This window comes from Ahaetulla prasina, chromosome 2 (genome assembly GCF_028640845.1).
Source record: "Ahaetulla prasina isolate Xishuangbanna chromosome 2, ASM2864084v1, whole genome shotgun sequence".
NCBI classification, from domain to species: domain Eukaryota; kingdom Metazoa; phylum Chordata; class Lepidosauria; order Squamata; family Colubridae; genus Ahaetulla; species Ahaetulla prasina.
In genome coordinates this window covers 22,787,140-22,793,198 of record NC_080540.1, presented here as the reverse complement: position 1 = coordinate 22,793,198, position 6,059 = coordinate 22,787,140, and positions in this window count along the sequence as shown.

Here is a 6,059-nt window from a genome sequence, read left to right as displayed (position 1 = left end):
TGGTTTTTTTAAAAGATTAAATGAGGACTTAATTCTAATGCGCAGGAGTGATTTCAACAGCCATTATCCTATTCAACAGCCAGGGACATCCATGAGATATGGGTTTTTCTAAAAAAAATAAATGAAGGTGGTCACTGATAATATAATCGAAGCGCCACCTCTTTTAACATGTCCACATAAAAAGGGCAGAGCTTCAGTCTAATTGATGTAGTGGCAATCTTGACTCCTCTATAGATATTCCTGACAACCACAGAGGGCAATTTTCTCAGAATTAAAGGCCAGTTAAATTAAAATTAAATTAAATTAAATAAAAATCAACTAGGCAGAGGTCTCCAATATTGAAAACTTTAAGACTGGTGGACATCAATTCCCAGAATTCCCTAGCCAGCTTGACTGTGGAATTCTGGGAGTTGACGTCCACAAGACTTAAAGTTGCAAAGATTAGAAATCCCTGAATTAGAGGGCATCATGAAGTGACTCTTAAAAACTGTATCATCCCAGGAATGGTCAAGGTTGTGCTTTGGGTGGGGGGGCAGGGGGTTTATTAAGGGTGGGAATGGCAGCAAAAGCCACTCAGAAGACAGCCCACACCCAATTCCTTAAAAAGATGCATATGCACCCCAAATTGTGTTGCTGAAACTTTGTGGGGAAATGGCTGAATTTCAGCGGAATTTGGGGCTGTTTTAGGCGGCTTAAATTCATTAAGCAAATTTCCAGAAGTTTCATTCAGTTTCATCTTAATGTTTTAAGGTGGGAGGGGGAGTCTTAAAAAAAACCCATGGTGTGGAAAAGAGGCTATTTTGCCAGTGAAGCTTGGCGGCATGAGTTAAGGCTGCTGGGAAGGGTTCTTGATGGATTTCTCCAAAAGTAAACCAAATTAGGGAAACATACTTTTGCTACAAGATTATAAAAATTGCATTAGTGTGCGGCTGAGACCATCAAGATTTTTGTCCTAATACTTTTGAGGCTTGTTAATATATTTAACTGTTATATGGCTAGACAATTTAAGATATTAATCTCAGCATGTGAATGCTGGATATGTGCTTAGTGACTATATAACAAATAATAAATAGCATCTAATCTCTAATTAAACCTTGAGAAGCCTGGCCAAACCATGAAAGCCTATTAAAAAAACCTTGGAGGGGGAAAATCGCTTATTTATATATAGCCATTGAAAGAACAATGCAGAAAAGAGTTGAAATATAGATGAAATGCTCTTGCGGTTAGAATGTAATACAAATACTTCGACTAATAGTAGGATATTAGATTGCATGATATAAAAGAGGCAACGTGATTTCAGAATCAACTGTTGATTTTTGTTTCAGAGCCAAATGGGAAAGGCATGCATTCCTTATCTTCCCTCTCATGCATATTCTTGCCAGTTTATTTAAATAGTCGTTTTTCAAGAGCTAAAAATGTTCTCATTCCAAGTTTAAGCACAAATGACTGATGCTTGGAGACACAGCCATTGTGTTTCTAACCAAGCTGTTTTCAGTAGAAGAACAAATTCACATTAGAAAACATGGATTTGTTCAGAATCTCAGCATTCGTTTATAATCAAAACTAAAAATGTAGAACTTGGGTGTTTAGGGGATGTGTGCTGGCCAAATGTTCCTAAGCATCACCATGCAAAAGTTACCTTGTATGGGTATTCTTAGGTTTTAGGCACATATTCAACAACATGCAAAAAGAGAGTCAGTCTGGACTATTGATGAAAGGATCAGATTAGAAGTCAGGAGACCGTGAATTATAATCCTGCCTTAGGCACGAAAGCCGATTGGGTGATTTAGAGCCAATCACCAGGAGACCGAGAGTTCTTGTCCCGCCTTAGACACAAAAGCTGGCTGGGTTACTCTGGGCCAGTCACTTTCTCTCTGCCCAACCCACCTCACAGGGTTGTGGTTGTGAGTAAAATAGGAGTCCACAAGTCTTGAAGTTGTGAAAGTTGGAAATCCCTGAATGAGAGGGCATTATGAAGTGATTCTTGAAGGCTGTTATCATCCCAAAGAAACAAGATGATGCTTTGGGGGGGCATGGCGTATGGGAATTATTAAGGGTGGGAATGACATCAAGAGCCTCCCAGAAGGCAGCCCACCACATGTTTACCGCCTTGAGTTATTTAAAAAAAACAAAGGTGGGATAAAAACAAACAAACAAACAAACAATGGACATTCATACTCAAAGCATATAAAGATGCATGGAGACAACGTTATTTGAAATGGTGATTGCATATTAATTGTAAACAGCCAAGAGTAGCACCATGATATCATTTAGATGTGTTGGACTAAACCAGGGGTCTGCAAACTTGGCTCTTTTAAGACTTGTGGACTTCAACTCCCAGAGCTCCTCAGCCAGCTTTGCTGAGGAACTCTGGGAGTTGAAGTCCACAAGTTTTAAAAGAGCCAAGTTTGCAGATCCCTGGACTAAACTACCTAGAATCACAAATCAAGAAGAGGGCCATGAAAATATTTGCAGATCCCTCGCATCCTGGACATAAACTGTTTCAACTCCTACCCTCAAAACGACGCTATAGAGCACTGCACACCAGAACAACTAGACACAAGAAAAGTTTTTTCCCGAAGGCCATCACTCTGCTAAACAAATAATTCCCTCAACACTGTCAGACTATTTACTGAATCTGCACTACTATTAATCGTTTCATAGTTCCCATCACCAATCTCTTTCCACTTATGACTGTATGACTATAACTTGTTGCTGGCAATCCTTATGATTTATATTGATATATTGATCATCAATTGTGTTGTAAATGTTGTACCTTGATGAACGTATCTTTTCTTTTATGTACACTGAGAGCATATGCACCAAGACAAATTCCTTGTGTGTCCAATCACACTTGGCCAATAAATTCTATATAAAAAAAAAACACCAGTGGCCATGTTGTCTAAAGAGGAGAGGAGTTGTATTACAACACTTTGCTTTAGTCTCCTGCACATCTCAAACTCTGGAAATAATAAGAATACTCTTTATTCTCAACTCTTGCAGGATATCTGCCTTACTATCACCCTGCTTTTATTTAAATTTCCGAGGTACTTTATTTATTTATCTGCTTTTAACGATCATTTCCTTTTCTTAAATCTTCCCTTGTGTATATGCCACTCACTAATGGTTAGTAATCTTCAGCCATTGTAGTTTTTTGTTTTGTTATGCTGAGGTCCATGGCTGTAATAAAGCCATTCATTCATTCATTTTCGTTCATTCGTCCATCCACCCACCCATCCATTCATAAAACTGTGTTCCAAATAAAGGAGGGAATGTAATTTTTCCGTTTTCAAATTTCTTCTTTGCACTTGCACTTTGAATTTCTTTGGAGTGGGGTGAGGTGGAATATGTATGACTATTGACCATGAGCCTACCCTGGAGTTCAACTATTATTATGGTGATTCTTAAGCAGAATTGTGTCTAGCTCAGACAAAAGTACAGGTAGTCCTTTATTTGCTATCACAATTGAGCCTATAATTTCTGTTGCTGAGACCATTGTTAACTGAGATCTCCCCCATTTTACGACCTTTCCTGCCACAGTTGTTAAGTGAATCACTACAGGGGTTTTTTCAAGATTGAAACATTTTATTAGATTATAGAATAAAATACAAAAAATACAAAAACAAATAGTAAGACACAGTGGGGAGGAAAAGGGGAAAGAGAAGTGAGGAGGGGAGGAAGAAAAGAAAAAAAATGCTGACTTCCAACTGTTGGAGTAGTAAAATAAAGCATTAGTATCGAACTTCAACTTTTTACTTTTCCATAATAATATAAACTAGCCATTCCTATAGCAACAAATCAATCTAATCAGTAAAACCCAAAATCAAAGTTTTATTTTTCCCCCACCTCAAGCACAAAGTCCAGAAGCGGTTTCCATGTAGCAACAAAAGTACTTATATTCTTTTCTTTGATCAAAATAGTCAATTTAGCCATCTCTGCCAACTTCCTCAACTTCTGTAAGTGAATCACTACAGTTGTTAACATTAATAACATAGTTGTTAAGTAAATCTGGCTTCCCCATTATCTTTGCTTATCAGAAGATCGCAAAAGGGGATCACATGACCCCGGGACACTGCAACCGTCATAAATATGAGCGACTTGCCAAGCAACTGAATTCTGGTCACATGATCATAGGGATGCTGCAACAGTCGTGTGAAAAACAGCCGTAAGTCAATTTCTTTAATGCCCTTGTAATTTCCAATGGTCACTAAACCAACTGTTGTAAGTCAAACACTACCTGTAAAGCAAATGAGAACAGTTAAGAAATAGGGCAATAGATGCTGCATATTCCCTAAACCTTCCATTTAATACTACTTTTAAAGGAAAAGGACCTCCGGGAAATATTAATGCAACTAACATTCTTCTATGGAGTTAAATTAATTGAATCAAGGAATCTTAGTCTTGGAGTTTGCTTTGTTTTTGTTTTTTATAACAAGTTTTTATTGATTTTTTAGTTCCTCCCATCCCCCCTACACACGTACATGATTTATGAACAGAATATTGGCCATATCGTATCTTATACAATTCAATATATTAAAATATATTTTACTTAGTTACAATTTTTGCCAATATGTTCTTTTTTCATAATTTTTATTCATTTCCGAACATTTCCTTGCTCATTTCATTAAATCACATCTTCTTTCGCCCTCAAGTTCTAATTTCTCCATTTTTATAGTGTTCATTCTCTTTTTCTTTTCTTTTTTTGACTATTTAAATTTTTATCCTAATATATTCAAATACGTTCGGGGTTGCCTTTCTTCCGTTTCATCTTTTCCTTTTCACAGCAATCCTTTCTTCTCCTTCTCACTCCTTTCCCTCCCTCCTTTCTCTCCATTGCTGTATTTGCTTTCATTTCAATATTTCCGATTTTCTCATTTATTATACATATTTCTCAAACCTCCCCTCCTATATTTTAGTTATTAACATTGTCTTCATCTTATTCCATTTATATCTTACAATCAATTAATGCAACCTTCCACCTCTTATTTTCTTAGAGTTTTTGTTCTCAATTCAATACTTATTATTTTCTTCCAATAGTGTACATCATTTACTAACATTTCAATTTTGTTCCCTTTTACATCTTAATTTCAATCATTTTTCCATTAACGATACTATATTTCACATTTCATCTGCTGGATTTTCCATTTTTATAGTGTTCATTCTCTTTTTCTTTTCTTTTTTTGACTATTTAAATTTTTATCCTAATATATTCAAATACGTTCGGGGTTGCCTTTCTTCCGTTTCATCTTTTCCTTTTCACAGCAATCCTTTCTTCTCCTTCTCACTCCTTTCCCTCCCTCCTTTCTCTCCATTGCTGTATTTGCTTTCATTTCAATATTTCCGATTTTCTCATTTATTATACATATTTCTCAAACCTCCCCTCCTATATTTTAGTTATTAACATTGTCTTCATCTTATTCCATTTATATCTTACAATCAATTAATGCAACCTTCCACCTCTTATTTTCTTAGAGTTTTTGTTCTCAATTCAATACTTATTATTTTCTTCCAATAGTGTACATCATTTACTAACATTTCAATTTTGTTCCCTTTTACATCTTAATTTCAATCATTTTTCCATTAACGATACTATATTTCACATTTCATCTGCTGGATTTTCCATTTTTTTATATATTTAAAATTTATTTCCTTACCATCAACTATAATTCTCTCTCATTCCATACATTCTCAGACACAAACAGAAAAAGAAAACATATATCCCATTATATCTTCCACATTTAATTTACTTCTCCTCCTTCTCTTTTTTTTAATTTCCTTCATTCACTTCATTTCAACCTTTTTTACTACCTTTTTACAATAATCTATATATTTCTACTAATTTCCATTATTCAAAAAAAATATTCTACCACTATTTTAATTTCTTTTCTACTATTCATTTTTCTCCTTTTAACCATTTTCTTTCAGTCTCTCCCAAATTCCATCTCTTAATATTTTTCTCCCTTTCTCCTGTTCTTTTATCTTCTTCTTTGTCCCTTTCTTGCATCCTCTTTTCCACCTTTCTCTGACTTTTACTCTTTTAATTTCCCCCCTCAATTTTT